General features: G+C 41.2%; 1 pseudogene; it reads left to right on the forward strand.

Moving 5' to 3' along the window:
• Nucleotides 1-1,475: 1,475 nt before the first annotated feature.
• On the forward strand, nucleotides 1,476-2,398 carry LOC147885099 (germin-like protein 1-1; annotated as a pseudogene).
• The last annotated feature ends 15,069 nt before the right edge of the window (nucleotides 2,399-17,467 follow it).

The following is a 17,467-nucleotide window of genomic DNA, read 5'->3' on the forward strand; positions in this document are numbered from 1 at the left end:
TAGTGAATTTTGGACCTTCCCCACATGCATCTCATGCATACGGAGAAGGTGATGTACAAGCTGAGGCAAAAAATGTTGTACATCAACTTGGAGAAAGAGCTTCCTTCTTGTCCTAACTCAGGTCCAACAAAGGTGAATTTCACCATTCCCTAATTGTGTGAAACTTAGGAGGTAATCAATTCTTGGTGCCTTAAATGGTTTGTGTGGCACTAGGTTCACATGATGGCAAGATATTATCCATGATTGGCTTCAAGTGGGCTAACCATGTCTATCAGTACATGGGTGTGCACACACATAGGAGGAGATGGGAGGAAGGCGTTTGCTCAATGAGCACATGACCACAAGACCTTCAAGACCTATGGAAAATTTTTTTTCTTGGCAATTACAATGGGAAGCAATTTCCCAAGAAAGTTTAAAAAAAAAGCTAATAAATATTGGGTAAAAATAGATTGACAGGATCCAATCAATCTTTGGGTTTGCATATACCTTAGCAATCATGGGAGAACAACTTGTAAACCCCAAATGACGACAAACATGCCATTTGCTTCTTCCACCCCATAGAGTTAAACAAGGATGACAAGAACCAAGGGTGTTTCCATATGAAAATTTTAAATCAAAGTTTTGCAAATGCTACACTCAATCATACCAATATGAAAAGCCTTACCCATGCCACACTCTTGCATACCAATATGAAAAGTATATACGTTCACATGGCGCATGAGGAACAATGTGAAGACAAAGGAAGGAAGAGTCCAAATAAGCAAAAAGTAAAGGAGTTTCATGATAAAGTACTAGCTATTGCACTCAAAGATTTGTCCTTTCCCTTTATTCTTACCAAATTACCAATTCAAAACAAAGCTTTAACTAGTTTATTCTTTTTGGCCTTATAGCTTACCAACTATGCAACATCATATTGAATAATTGTTTATCCATCTTGGATCTCTCTTGGATCCAACATGCATCCAGATGGTTCTCCCTGACGAGTCTTGCACTCATGTAACATGTCAGTGCATGGTGTCTTCAAGTCTAAAAGTTTCAAGATATGAGGATGCAAGTTGTAATACATTATTCCAATCCGAAGTCATACCCTCTCTCTCTCTCTCTCTCTCTCTCTCTCTCTCTCTCTCTCTCCCCTACATTGGAGTGGGGTCTTCTATTAGACTATGCCAATCCTTTCTCTAATGTGCCAACCTGTATGCTACATAGGATAGACTTGTTGGATACTCTCTGTGTGGATGACGAGTGGGCTTGATGTGTGTCACATAGATCGTCCCTCCATATAAGGGTGTTTACACACGGCCCACTGTGGGCATGCCCAAGGTTCATGGACGAGCAAGATTGCCTGCCCATTGCCCGCCCACGGTGGAGATGCATTCAATGAACTTTGGGCGGGCTTGGGCGCCCATAGTGTGTAAACACCCTAATTGAAAGCTCTCTCTCACATATGGATCTCCCTTCGATATTAAAAGCCACAAATTTGGAGTTGGGCTGCACACCGCTCATTTCGAATCCTCGAATATATGCTTCAAGCTGCCAGCTTTCTAGTTCAGTCTTCTACCACCCTTGATCTGCTAGGTGTCTGTGCTGTGCTAGCTATGGTTCTTCTCTCTACCTGCATCTGCATTGCCTTCCTCATCTGGTCCTTCTCTTCCACCCTTCTTGCTGCAGACCCTGATCCCCTCCTTGACTACTGTGTCGCTGATACCTCCTCCCCTCTATGCTCCCCAATGGCTTCCCTTGTAAGAGCACAGCTTCTGTCTTTGATTCCGACTTCAAGTCGGAATTGTTCCGTATGGGCGGAAACGTCTCCAACCCTCTTGGCATTGCCATCGCTGCTGCTTTCGGTGCTACCTTTCCTGCCCTTAACACTCAAGGCTTATCTCTAATCCGAATTGACTTCGCGAAAGACGGATTTGTTCCTCCTCATGTCCACCCACGAGCGTCGGAGGTGGTCCATGTCATCACCGGGGCTCAGTTGGCGGGCTTTATCGACACTAGTGGAATCTCTTCAGCAAGACGCTTTACGCTGGAGATCTTTTCGTGTTTCCGCGCGGTCTCATCCACTACCAGCTCAGTGTGGGTGGCGTTCCGTGTCTTTCTTTTTCCAGTCTTAACAGTCAAAATCCTGGACTTTCTCTTGTTGCCAGTGCTCTTTTCGCTTCCACTCCTCGAATCCCTGACGTTGTTCTAGAAAAGACATTCGCACTCACAGCCGACCAAGTAGAGGCAATTAAGAAGGCGTTTGGCTAGCTGTGAGAATTGTATTCTGTGAGGTGTCTTGTGCACAGTTATGGCTGTGACATTTTTATGTAAATGTCTACTGTGTCTGATCACGAGTAGTCGTTGATGCGTTTTACGAAGGAAACCGGTTTTGGGTTTTTTTTCCAGTTCTGTCTCAAGAGAGCACTTATATAATTGGGTTGTTTGTCTTGCATTGCTGTCTCGAGGATGCAATGAAGGGCGTTGCATACTTCCTGGCCTAGCGTCGTGCCAGTGTCTCCTGTGGAAGGAGCAACGCGAGGCGTAAAATGTGCTTGGTTGTGAGCTGACGGGATGGCTCTCGTTGCGCGGATTTGACGATAAGGCTCGTCAGCTGGCGTGTAACGAAAAATGTTTTGATACGACCCACAACTACTAATTGTGCCCTTCATCGTTAGGTTTTTCAAACACGCGGGATTCGTTAACGAATTTTGGTCAAGATTTCGCACACGAAAATGACAAGCCTCCTCCCCCTAATCATTACGAAATGCCCTCATGTGACAACTGGCAAGTAGAGGTTCAAGAAATCATCGCTTGAGCACCGGAATGCTTAATATCACGCCCATCATCATAAGAGCTTAGAAGAATCATCTCCCCCTAGCATTTCCCTTATGCAATCTCATTATACTCCTAGTCGCAAACTCTCATAATAGTTCTTTGGCACTCTCGTGTGCATGAGAGCCCCATATTATGAGACCATGATAAGTGTATGTGTGTGTAGGAGTGTGCATGAGAGAACCTTCAATCCCGTATTATGGGACCATTATGATTGTGTGTATGTGTAGGGGCCCCTAACGTTCCCAAAAATAAAATCATTAATTAGTTGCGAATGTGTGAGGATACAATGCTCGATGAATCCCAAAAATAAAATCATTAATTAGTTGCAAAAGTGGATAAATGTGACGCTCAATTAACATAGGCAAATGGCGACCAATTAATGCATCGAGAAGGCTTGAAATAAAGGTGCACAAATTGAGAAGGCCCTAATTATAAATAAATAAATAAATAAAAATTTATGTATGTATATATGTGTATACAGATGTGTGTGTGTGTACATATGTAGGGGCTCCTAATGTTCCCAAAAATAAAATCCTCAATTAGTTGCGAAAGTGGGAGCATGTAATGCCCAATTAACATAGACAAACAATGACGAATTCACACATCGAGAAGGTTTCGAGATAAAGCGCACATATTGAGAAGACCCTAAAAAATCTAGAAGCATGGTGTCTGCCACTTTCAGCGTGTACATGATGGGGAGGGGGGGAAGAGGGAAGAAGACAAGAGAGAGAGAGAGAGAGAGAGAGAGCTCTAGAGAGAGGTGAGGGGGAGGCTGTGAAGTGTGGGTAGAGCGATGTGGCGAGAGAAAAAATCAATTAGGAATAGCATGAGTTAATTGGCTGTGGATAGTGGAGAGTGAGACAAATTAATTGAGCTGTGGGAGGCAAGCAAACGCACACGCGTGCACACACACAGACACACATGCACATGCACACAAACACACACTGATGATGTGCACATTATACCATGCTAGAGACCATCACCTTAGATCCTCTATAAGGCAATCTTCACACCATGTTTACAATATCTTTAGTAATAATTCACATAAGGCCTCCTAGACAAAGGCCCTTCACCTTTGGTGCCTTTGGGATGGATCTCACCCTAAATTGAGACAAATTATGGGCAATATCTTCAAAATTTTATAAATATTTGTCAGGTGACACCTAACCCTATTAACAAACATAAGAACTAATGACCCCTAATTCAATAGAGCAATTTTTAAAACATGCTTGAATACATTGTAGCTCTAAGACTGAGACTCTAAGATTCTAGATTTGAGTCTTTTTCCATGCCAACAATGAAGCAAAACTAAAATACTTTTGAGAAGTGCATAAGTTCTCGATAATTCTTACTAAATGTGCCCGAGCAGACCCCAATATTAGCAAGAAACATTATATTACAATGTAGCCATTTTTAATATAGAAAGCTAAACAATGCTAGGATTTTTAATACAGTATAATCAATATTCACTCTACTAGTGATTGAGATTATTTAATAGACCACCAATATTACCATCGATATTGCCCATTTGGTTAGCGTGGTAAAAATGCCAACCTTATCAATGTCGGTGGCCTTTGAAAAACATAGATCAATGGTGTTTGTAATTTTAAGGCTCATGTTTAAAGCAATGAGTTACTCTTTCCATACATCAGTATGCAATATTAAAGAGAAATATAGATTTGATGTAGAAGAGAAATGGTATCCATGCATCCAATATAGAACATCAAGCTTAACTGAACAAGTCAACTAGTGAGTTTGTCACAGAATATTCCATGTGGTAACATCATCATCATCATCATCATCATCATCATCACCATCATAACTTCACTATCGAACATGGATCATTAAGCGGGCATGCAATGAGGCCCTTGTAGCAGGTGGTGCTAGACCTTGTAAGTGTTAGTACATAGCAGTATATAAACCCCCCATTTTACTCTACATTGAAGGGGTAATGTAGAAATTATTAATTATATATTTTTTCTCAAATATGGAAATTATTACATATACGTTTTCTCAAATATTTCCACTAAAAGATTTTAGCCAATCGCCTTCATGCTAGATATACTAAAAAAACACAGCAATGTAGAGAAGTCAGTTGCCGCCTTTGATCTTGTATCCCTCCAGAAGGTGCTTGCTGTCAACCAAGAGACATCCAAGTGTACTCCATGTATTGACTGAGCATTAGGCACATGCATGGTCCAATGAGGTTCAAGTGGCCACCTCGTGTTCATGCAACTAGCTAGCCGATTCCACACGGATCATGCACAACACACAATAGTTGGACCCCTTGAGAGGAGTCCCTAACATACCCTCCTAAATCTGAACAAGGAAAAAAAAAACATAAAGAGATGATGAACATCGTAGTTCACTATCCCTATAGAACTTGTGACATCGTAGTCACAATTGCGATGCCAAAAAAAACACCATTCATGTAACGAACAACTTCATAGATGACACGGAACACTGCTGAGCATCGTAGCTCAATCACAACCTCCTTCAAGCATCAAAGATATCAAAAAAATCAGAACGTCCAGTCCAGGTCCGGTAAGTCATCGGAGACCAATCCCGCCATCTCCCTTGGTGGAAGATCCTTTTGCAACACAAACCTTATTCTTCTCTCTCTTCTCCATCATGTCCTTCTGTTTTTTAGTACAAAACCTTTCGATGTGGCCTGGCTTGCCATAATAGTAACACGAACATGCACTTGTCTTTTGGTTATCCTTTGCAAGGTAGACAGTGTCACCAAAAAGATTCTCTTCCCGTTTCTCCTCACTCAGAAGCAATCCCACACAATCTATAAAATCTGCCTCGTCATCTAGCCTTAGAATGCGAGCAGTCTCATAATATCGAGAGGGCAAGCTTTTCAGTAATATGGCTTTTTGATCATCTTCTTCAACCTTGGATCCAAGCTCGTCGGGCAGCTATTTCAACAATGCTTGCATAAGGAACATGGCCAGATCTTCATTGTCGTTCATGCACAAGTTGTAAAGTTGCTACTTCAGGTTGGCTTTGGAATCATGCATTTTTACACTGAATAGAGCTTCAAGCATTGTCCAGTTCTTTGCTACACTTTTCGTGACATCTAGGTGATAGAAATAGTCTTCACCTAATGCTCTTCCCATCAAGCCAATAGCCTTTTCATTTTCTTTCCTCCATGCACGCTTCTCAGCTTCTCTAGTTGTGGGTTCTTTGTCAGTATCAAAAACAATACCCCATAGCCCTTGGTGGATGAACCAAATTTAGTGGACAACTGCCAGCTCACAAAATTCCATCCAGTAAATCTCACAATTGGATCCCTCACTCTTTGTCTTCTTTGAATCCATTGATTTGTGGTAGAACACCCATACAATCTTGAAAGCATGCCTCGGCCAACACGTCTAGACAAATTCTTCCTCGTTGACACTGTTTTCTTCTAGGTCTTCTAATATCTTGTGGAACACAAGAGGTGCAACTGTTGCTCTTGTAATGGATCTCTTCGACATGCATGCAGAAAAAACTAAATCCTCCAATCAAACAGATAGGCGATCAAACCCGCTTTGATACCACTGAAGGCAAAATTCAATTACTAAGCCTAATAGAATGAATACATAGATAGTTTGCAATTCATACAAAAAGAACACCTTCTATTATTCTGATAATGTGAGCCTCAATCCTACGGGGTTTGTTGGCGTTTACAAGTATGAAGAGAAGAATCTACTACGGATCCTATGCAGCTGCGACTCTTAGACACGCTATCCAGCTCACGGCTCTCTGGCTCGTGGCCTTGATAAAGAGACAAAGCTTATTGCCTTCATGCTAGATATACTGAGCAACACAACAACGTAGAGAAGTCGATTTTTGCCTTTGATCTCATAACCCTCCAAAAGGTGCTTGTTCTTAGCCAAGAGACGTCCAACTGTACTTCATGTATTGGTTGAGGATTAGGCACATGCATGGTCCAATGAGGTTTAAGTGGCCACCTCGTGTTCATGCGACCAGCCAACCGACTCCACATGGATCATGCACAACACACAATAGTTGGACCCCTTGAGAGGAGTCCACAATAGTGTAGACTTGCACAACTTAATGAAATTGTCTGAGTGGATGTCATGCGGTTAGTGATCAATGCCTTGTTTCCCATTGTTTGAAAGAAAACTCACCTTTTGCAAAAAGGGACTTAGAGTGGAGACATGGCAATGTTAACAAAATATAGTAGTTTCTCATTATATCCATGCATTTAGTATTCCTATGAAGAGTTTTCTACTCACATCACCATTACAGAGCTAGGTGTTTACATTGTAATCTAGTTCACAATTGTACCTACTAAAAGGCTATACTTATGCTAATACATTGCTTTGTATTTCTACTATCTGAGTAGCTCATTTCCTTCATTCGAGAACAACCAATAGACAAAATAAAGAGTGTCAATATTTTGCACATCAATCAAAACAACAACAATAATGCTGAACAACATTCTCTCATACCATTCCTTCATTCGAGAACAACCAATAGACAAAATAAAGAGTGTCAATATTTTGCGCATCAATCAAAACAACAACAATAATGCTGAACAACATTCTCTCATACCAGAATATCACACAGCATCCATATATATCTCTGCTTTCTCTTTGACATCTTTTAGCTTAGATTCAAGATTATCAAAAATGGAATCAAGGACTTCTACAGGGTGGCTTCCTAATCTTCCCATTAAAAGGCTCAAAAGAAAAATAATGTGATTCCTTATGGCCTACTAGTGCCAACTCACCATGGCCGTCAATAGAATTCAAATTCAGGCACATGCCTTGGAGTTCTCCTTACTCAACTGCTTACTTGGGGAGGTTCCTTCCTTCTTATCCTAACTAAGGTCCAACATTTTTCCCAAAGTTAAATTTCACCATTCCCTAATTGTGTGAAACTTAAGGGGTAATCAGTTGTTGGTGCCTCGAATGGTTTGGGTGGCACTACAGGTGCACACCATGGCAAGATATTATCCATGAATGATTGGCTTCTAGTGGGCTAACTAGTCTATCGGCACATAGGTGTGTGCACACATCAGAGATGATGAGAGGAAGGCCTTTGCAAGACCACATGACCACAAGATCTTCAAGCCCTATGAAGGTATTTTTATCTTGGCAATTACAATGGGAAGAAATTTCCTAAGAAAGTTGAAAAAAGAAACCAAGAAATATTGGGTGAAAGTGGGTTAAAATAGGATCCAATCAATCTTTGGGTTTGCATATACCTTAGCAATCGTGAGAGAACGGGTTTAAAGCCCAAGTAACCACAAATATACATTTGCCCCTTCAACACCATAGAGTTAAACAAGGATGACAAGAATCAAGGGTATTTCCATATGAAAATTCTAAATGGAAGTTTCGCCCTTGCTACACTCAATCATACCTATATGAAAAGTCTTGCCTATGCCACACTAGGCATACAAATATGAAAACTCTATATGTTCACATGATGCATGAGGACAATGTGAAGACAAAGGAAGGAACAGTCCCAAAAAGCAAAAGTAAGGGGCTCCATGATAAAACAAAAGATGTAGCTTTGTAAAGTACTAGCTATTACTGTCAAAGATTTGTACTTTCCCTTTGTTCTTACCGACTTACCATAAGTTTTTAATAGTTGATTCTTCTTTTTGGCCTTATAGCTTACCAACTACCCAACATGGTTATATTAAATAGTTTTTTTATCCGTCTTGGATCCATGGCTGACCCACACTCATCCACATGGTTCTCCCTGGCAAGTCTTGCACTCATGTAACATGTCAGTGCATGCTGTCTTCAAGCCCACATGTCTCAAGATATGAATACATTATTCCAATCTGAAGTGGGGACCCGAGATCTCTATCTCTCTACTCTCTCTCTCTGTCTTAGTCTCTCTCTCCTATATTCGAGTGGGGTCTTGTATTAGAGTATGCCAATTCTTTCTTGATCTCTCGTGCATACTTTACAGCCCCTCCCCCATATCTCTCTAGTGTGCCAACTTGTATACCACCTAGGACAAACTTCTTGGTTAGTGGGATGGCCTCACTGTGTGCCATGCGGATGTGTAGGTGGGTTTGATGTAGATTGAAAGCTCTCTCTCATGTAGATCTCCCCTTGATATTAAAAGCTTTTTTAACCTACCCTGTGTAGGCCTTAGTGAAGGCTTCATCTTGGAGATGGGCAAAATTCAAAATTTGTTTATGTTTTTATTCGAGAATTGTTTATTGGTCCAAGTGCCTGGTTTTTGTTTTTTATGATTGATTGAGGGCATGTGATCTCCACCTATTCCTCCCTCTTTTGATTTCAAGGCAAGCCTCTCTCTCTCTCTCTCTCTCTCTCTCTCTCTCTCTCTCCATGCCCTCTTCTCCTAGCTACCCATCCAAGTCCTCTCTCTCTCTCTCTCTCTCTCCCTCCCCACCCTCTTTTCCGTAGTGCTCATCCATTCAAAGCAGGTGTTTTTTATGATTGATTGAGGGCATGTGATCTCCACCCTTTTCTCTCTCTTTCTATTTCAAGGCAAGCCTCTCTCTCTCTCTCTCCACCCTCTTCTCCTTGCTACCCATCAAAGTCCTCTCTCTTTCTCTCGCATCCATTCAAGGTAGGCCACTTGAACGTCGTTCACCTTGTTGTCTCTCTCGCTCTCTTCACAAATTTGGATTATGCTGCACACCGCTCATTTGGAATTTGCACTATATGCTCTAGAGGCTTCCCTTGTAAGAACACAGCATCTGTGTATGACTCCAACTTCAACTCGAAATTGTACCAAATGGGCGGAAACGTCTCCAAGCCTGATGTCTCACACTGGTTCCCTTATGAAGAAGCCCACTGAGTGCGAAATCGAGGTCTGAATTGCCGTTGTCTCTTGTAGCGGCCTTGACATCTACGTCCATAGGCTGCAACATGAAGCCGTTCGTTGCCTGGGCACTCTGTTCTTTCTTGGTATCAGCATGTAACCGTTGTCGCTCTTTCGACCACTTCTGCTTCTGCTCAAGAATCGCAGCTATGGCAGCATCCTTCTGCTCCTGCATGCGAGCTAGCGAAGCCTACTCCCTTATAGAGACCTACACGTCTCTCTTCTCAAGAGCAGCTTGGGCCTCGCTTATCTTGGCCTCGAAGGCCTTCTCCTTGGCATTGTACTCTTTCAGAGTCCTGCGCAGACTCTTCTCGATCTCCTTGAGATACTCATCAACGTCTTTCCAATTCCCGATGATCTTGTTGAGAGAATTATTCTTGCTCTCAAGCTCACAGAAGGCCTTGTGAAGCCGCTCCTGGCGGTCGACATGTGCTCTTCAATTTTGCGATTACACATGGAGAGCATCAGCAGCTCTTATCTCTCCTCCTCCTCCACATGGAAGCAATTGAAACTTTGTGGCTATGGTGAATTGCAAGCAAAGAAGATGGTGGAGTTTGGAGGAGACGGTGGCACTGGCAGAGAGGAGTTAAAATTGGAGGGGCCAAAGCCAAAATTGGAGGTAGAAGTGTCAGAAAAAGACTTTAAAGTATGCATTGAAGAGAGAAGCCACTTTGTCCAATAGGAAAAATGGACCTTAAAAAAAAGTTAAAATCCCTAATTTTTGCTTTGCAGAATTGTAAACGTTGCTAAGGCTACCCAGAGGGCAGGCCAAAAAACCTTTAAGTAGGGATAGGCTATGCAACTTGAAGCCTTTCTCGCCTCTCTACTCATTCTATCACGTCACTTTTGAGACATTCCTTTTGGCAATGCATTGTGTCTCGAGGGTTGTGGGGGAAAATTTATAGTTCGCTCGCCAAAGCTACGTGCCTTCGATGGAAAATGGCACTTTTAGGTGATAAAGCGGGGCATAGAGAAACATAGTATCTTCTTTGGAGTATCTTGCACCAAGTTCCTCTATGCCCCATGTAGGGTGGTCAATGCACCTCTTCTAGTACCAAATGATGAAATGATGCAGTGATACACAAGCGCTTTTTATAGAAAAGGTAGTCAGCTTGAATGGAATATGAGTCCATAGGGTACCATTGGCATGCTTAATTTTATGCCAAATTTTTGAAAAGTCTTGATTAGTGGCATAGGCATCCTTCATAGGCTCAAAAGGGTCTCCCTCGATGACTGAGATATTATATAAGCTAGGTCATTGGCTCAGTGCATCAGCAACTACATTGTCTTTGCCTAGTTGGTATTGGATCATTGATTTAAAATGGTCAATAAAGGCATCCCATTTAATGTGTTTATTAGAGATCACCGGTTGAGTAAGGAGATGTCTAAGACTTTGGTGATCAGTTTTAATAAGTACTTCAGAACACATAAGATAGTGCTTCCAAAGTTTAAGGGCATGGACTCCAAGGGCTAAGTCTTTATCATATGTGGAATAGTCAAGCTCCACTAGTTTCAACTTATGTGACTCAAAGGCAATCCGAAGGTTATCTTGCATAATCATAGTCCTAAAACCCTGCCCACTAATGTCAGCGACCATGACAAAGAAAGGTCTCATGAAGTCTGGCATGGTCAATACTAGTGTTTGGGACATTGCCTCTTTAAGTCGCTGGAAGGCTAAAGTGTGTTTTTCTTCCCAATAGAAAGCACAAGTCTTATGTAGAAGTTTAGTCAATGGATGTGCCTTGTGTGCAAAATTCTTGACAAATATTTGGTAAAAACTACGTAGACCTAGAAAAGATCATAACTCATGAATGTCTTTAGGCTATGGCCAATTCACTATTGCCTCTACTTTCTTGGGATCTATGCAAATACCTTTAGTTGAAATGATGTGACCAAGATATTCAGTTTCAAATTTGAAATGAACTTTTCTCTAGTTTGGAATAGAGTTGATTCTCACCGGCGGGTAAGAGGGAGAAAAGGAGATCCAAGTGTTTCTCATGTTCCTCTCAACTCTTGCTATAAACCATAATATCATTGAAGAAAACTACCAAATGTCCTAATAGGGTACGCAAATACGGTTTATCATCTGACTAAATGTGGCAAGTGCATTAGTCAGCCCAAAAGGCATAACAAGGAATTTGTAATGATCAGTTTGGGTCCTAATTATCACATCGGTCACTCTTACTTGATGATACCTTGACTCAAGATCGATTTTGCTAAATATTGTGGCTCCTTTCAACTTGTCAAGAAGGATGTTGACTCTCAGAATGAGGTATCATTTCTTCAATGTTATTTTATTCAAGGCACGATAATCAATGCACGTCTAAAAAGTCCCATTTTTCTTCTTGACAAGAAGAACAGGTGCCCCGAATGGGGAATTACTAGGTCGAATCAAGCGTCGAGCCAAAAGGTCTTCTATTTGGGATTGAATGTCTTCTCGATAGGATATGTCTATATGGTTCCTTTCATGGCAGAGCATTACCTAGGATAAGATCAATCTTATGGTCCTCAAGTCTAGACTGAGGAAGGGCACGGGGTAAGTCTTCCATAAAACAATCAGCATAGGTAGCTAGAAAAGGATCAAGAGGCTCTTGCTTAGGTTTTTTAGCCTGTGACTTTATTGTCCATAACAAGATATGTTTTGTCATGTTTGTGCAAAGCTCTTTTAGCTTGGGTATGTGACAATAAAGGACAAGAGGCAAGGCTCTTGTCACATTCCAAACTCATGGTCTCAGTGTCTTGAGTCGCAGTAATAGTGCATTCAAAATAATCAGGTTTGGCATTTTGATCATAGTGCCAAGGCATCCCAACAATTAGATCTTGCTCGCACAAAGGAGCAACTAAGAAATCACGCCTCTTGACTAATGGCCCTATAATCACCTCAAGATCCTTCACTATTTGCAAACAATTGTAATGTGATCCTTGAAAAGCTGATTTGACTTTGTATTTTGTTTTAATGGATGGAAGACCTAGTTCATCAACTAAATGGTGCAAAATGAAATCGTGGGTGCTTCCATCATCAAACAAAACATTACATTATTTTCTGCATATGATGCAATCGTGCATAACAAAGAAGTGCGAAAAAGAGATGCACTTTACCTGAAGAGCACTTACCTGAGGGAATGTAGTCAATGTCAAGGGTTTCCTCCTCAGCTCTGCCCTCTTGCTTGAAAGATTCATTTTGGGATCCTGCAGCAATATCATTGATGTAGTTGACTCATGCAAAGTTGCATTGGCCATTAGTGTTAGTATGGCCATTGGTTCATCCTTGGTAGCAGGTTGGTAGCATTCTTTCCCTTAGTACCTGGCTTGTGTGTAGCAAGTGGGTTCTTCAAACATTCAAAATAATAATGCCCCTTCTCCTCGTAACTATAACACTTGACAAGTACACCAGTTCTTCAATTTATATATGATTTAGCAAGCTTCCAATTAGACTTACCATCTCTTGCATCCCTCCTTCTTGAAGAACAAAGTATGTTTCTTTGCTCAAGGAGTGTGAGTAGCAAAGCTTCTTATTTGTTTCCTTTCTAATTCTAATGCCAAATCCATAGCATCATTTGTAGATGGTCGAAGCATGCACACATAAGCATGAATAGTAGGGCACAAACCCTCAATAAAGGTACAGCATTGCTCCTTCCATGGTACTTTTTCAATGGTCTGTAATTGAACTAGGGTGAAAGATATTTATGAGTGTATGCATCCATGCTTTCATTGTCCAATTGCCTCATTCTTTGCCATTGCCTACAAGTATCCTCTTCAAACTGTGTAGGTAGGAAGCGCTTCCTAATTTTGTCTTTAAACGCTTCCCATGTCTTCAGAATGTGTGTGCTTTTTGCATGTACACTCCACCATTATTGCACATTGCTTGTCATGTTGAAACAGTGAGTTTCACTTTCTCCATTTCTTAGTATTGTTCCCTCAAAAAGTATTAGTTGAAGGAACTAATCTAAGAAAGTAGAGCATGTCCATCTTTTTTACTATCATACTTTGGAAAAGTAAAAGTTTTGCGATTGACCTTACCTTACTTCTTTTATCATGAAGCTTGAGTGTTTTCACGATGGCCTTCCCCACATATTCTATGCCATAACTAGACTCATGTGAAGGGGTAGTGTGGTGGTGTTTCTACAATGAATTCTTCGCATGATGCTTCTTCTTTCTTTGATGTCTTGTCCTGCTTCTTCCACTCTCATTAATGGTGGTGTTCGACGGTTCGCTATTGTCACTTTCATCATCTTCATCTTTCCTATGCTTTTTTATGACTTTAGTCAGCTCCTTCAGTACTCGATTTGCATGCCTTTCATTGTCTTTGTGTGTGTTGCCCATATTGTGCATGTACTCAAGGTCCTGCACATGTTTCCATGCCTTCAATGAATTTGATGTAATCATAGGTTCCTTGTCCGCAGTAGATATAGATGGCTTCCAAGTTGACGTCACTTGTGATAGTTCATCTTTAGTCGCTTGGCGATGTCACTTCTCATGTTGATAGAGTGCTTGCCACTCTTCCTTAGTAAGTGTCTCTAGTGTTGGACTTCTCTCTATCTAGTAGAGTGATCATTTCCCACATCCTTGACATGATGTAGGCCTTTAGGATGACCTATTTATGATAGAATATGCCTTCCCTACTTAGTTAGAATTTGGCATGGTGCAAGCAAGAAAAATCACTATGAAAGGAAATACACATAGACACGACTTATCTCGATTCAGCTCCCAAGCTTTGAAAGTGGCTATTTGGGTCATTGTTTGCTTGGGTGTAGCCATTTTTTGTGAGGTTCAGAGACTTTTCTATATATAGGTATCTTGCATGACCCATAACTTTGTTGGGATATCTCAAGGTGTATGCCTCAGGCACACCTTATGTTTCTATGTGTGAGTGCTAGAGGCACAGTTAGGTGCCCACAAGCACAGTTAGGTGGTGGAGAGCCACATAGGATGATTGAGAGAATCTAGGAGCAGATTGAGGAGATGATTGTGGAGCTCTGAAGTCATCAGTGATGTCAGTGAGCATGTATGAGGTGCCTACTTAAGGACCTTACTCTTCTTCATTCTACAAGCAAGCAAGCAACGCAAGTATTCTGAGTTTGTGTCCACTCTTTGCTTTCCTTTCAGTATTCCAACATGGTATCAGAGCCATTTGATCCTCCTTGAGCCCATTTCTGCCACATCATCATCTTCTTCCTCTTCTTCTTCTTCACCATCTCTCCCTCTTCTTCCAAAAATTTGCTTGAGCTTGTTCTCCTCCGGTTCTCACCCATTTCCCACGCCCTTCCAGCTGGAGATCCATCTTGTTGGGGCAAATTTTGGGCTGCAAGGAATTGAAGAATTTCAACCTCTGCTAGTCGCCATTGTACGATTTTCGTCGATTCTTCTTGCTGCATTTTCTCTGTGCCTGCTCCTTCTTTCTCTAATTCCTTTCAGGGCAAGCTTCTCCATACCTTGGGTACCTTGTGCTGAAATCTGAGCAGCAATGGCTGCATATTGAAGGAGAAAACAGAGAAAAACCAGTCGACTTTGTTGAAGAAGGAGAAGGCAACCTGACACGTTTTTTCGCCTCTTCTTCCCAGAGGTTCTACTGTGGTATACCAGCTTTCTTTTGCCTTAGAAAGCCCCCTTTCTTTTGCTTTGAAGAGTGAGCTACAAGCCCTCCAAGTTCAGCTTTTCAGTTTTGACAGTTTTGGACAAGTTTTTGAAGATGATGCTACATAAAATGCTACTCTAGCATTTCTGGTTTTTTGAAGCTTTCAATAACTTTAGTACAAGTGTGGCTTCAGTTTTGTTTTGAATTACTAGACCTGGTTTTGATTGGAAAGCATTCATTTTAGCCACCTCTATGAAGCATGTAAGAAGAAGCATCATTGTTTGAAATTTGTTCTATCATAGTACCATCTTATAAGGCACTAGACACTGCCCATGTGGTAAGACCTTGCCTTGACATGGATATTTTGCCTCCACAAGATGAGGCATCCTTTGAAGATTATGCATTTTAAAACATCTCTATGTATGCTCCAGATCTCTCTTTTTATGTCAAGGTACTCAGCCTGGATAGTCCTCCAAAATGAATGCAAATAAACTATTGTGTTTTGTGTGTTTTGTAAACACCTCTGATCACCTTATGATGTAGGCCATGTGTATGTTTTGTTCCATGGTACCTCCTGCAGACATTTTGTGCATGTACATGCAGGGGAGATAACCATTGGAAGGTCTTTTTGTATCCCTTTTTGTTTACCTTACACCCAAGGGAACCCTTGCTAGCATGAGAACCTAGCCATATATTTATCCTTGACCACCATGAGATGGCATGAGAAACTATGAGACTAGATGTATCCTTGACATAGCCTGAGGCATTTCCTTGAGGGGGGGTTTGTTGGGATATCTCAAGGTGTATGCCTCAGGCACACCTTATGTTTCTATGTGTGAGTGCTAGAGGCACAGTTAGGTGCCCACAAGCACAGTTAGGTGGTGGAGAGCCACATAGGATGATTGAGAGAATCTAGGAGCAGATTGAGGAGATGATTGTGGAGCTCTGAAGTCATCAGTGATGTCAGTGAGCATGTATGAGGTGCCTACTTAAGGACCTCACTCTTCTTCATTCTACAAGCAAGCAAGTAACGCAAGTATTCTGAGTTTGTGTCCACTCTTTGCTTTCCTTTCAGTATTCCAACAAACTTATGCATTGCTCAATAGAATTCGGCAAACTTTGTCTTCAAGTTGTAGTACACATTCCAACTTGAACGTGAGAGCAAAAAATTATGGAATAAGGATTTGGAATGAGACTGTTAAAGCATTACAAGTGCTATGTTGCATGTGAAGCATGCATCCTGAAGACTATAGGATATAGCAATTTATTCAAAAACATCAGAATTTTGTTCTATACATACATGCAACCAAGCAATCATTAATTATAAAGTACACTACATGAGCTTCTCCTCAACCCAAGGACACACCTACATGAGGTCATTATGCATGGGTTAATGGGCCTCCAATGCTATGCTAAAGTGATGCATACCCATTTGAGGGCACGCTTCATAACTTTTTTTTGATTTGTTGAAAACCAAAACGGATTGAAATTTTGGAATTCAAACTATTGGGACTAGTGTGTGGTGGTCTTAAAACATTGATAGTTGTTGGTATTGGTATTTAGATTCACCCTAAAATGGAAGGAGTTGAAAAAGTGCAATTTGTGCATGTGAAAAGATATTTTAATAAATCCAACACTATTTACAATTTTGAATTGCTTCTTTTTCCATGCACTTGCTTTCTGTATGGCTCATAAGCATGCCAAAGGTCATTGCATTTAATAATACATAGGACAAAACCTGACAGTGTGCCCTTTGGCTTATTTGTGTTTTCAAGCATTTTAGGCCACATTGCACTTGTTTGGGATATCCATTTCTGCTGACGTCTATCATCGGCAGAGGGGGGGAAGACCGACGGCTGAAATTTTGCTATCCCCGCAAATTTTGAATTTTCACACCTCCTGCCCATCAAATCTTGGAAGATTTAAGTACCTACAACCTGTCCCTGCCCTACAAATGCCCTACAACCTACACATACCTCGACGTGACCTTGCGCAGACTTTGGTTTGCCATTGTCTTCTTTCGGGTAAGTTATCTTCTATTCTTTGCTTGCCTCACCAGCTAGCTTCTCTCTGTTTTGGTTTGGCATTTTTGTCTTTCATTGATCATTGCCATGGCAACATGCAACTTGCCATGGCTTATAAGAGAAGCAAACAGAGGCTGTGAGATAGAAAAACTAAAAAGCTTGGTCATGGCACAAGGAACAGAAGACTCCTTGCAGAGCAACAGTAGGAAGTAGTTGTTGCAGATGC

Source organism: Dipteris shenzhenensis, chromosome 26 (genome assembly GCF_047967505.1).
Source record: "Dipteris shenzhenensis isolate YYH24624 ecotype China chromosome 26, Dip_SZ_1.0, whole genome shotgun sequence".
Taxonomy (NCBI): domain Eukaryota; kingdom Viridiplantae; phylum Streptophyta; class Polypodiopsida; order Gleicheniales; family Dipteridaceae; genus Dipteris; species Dipteris shenzhenensis.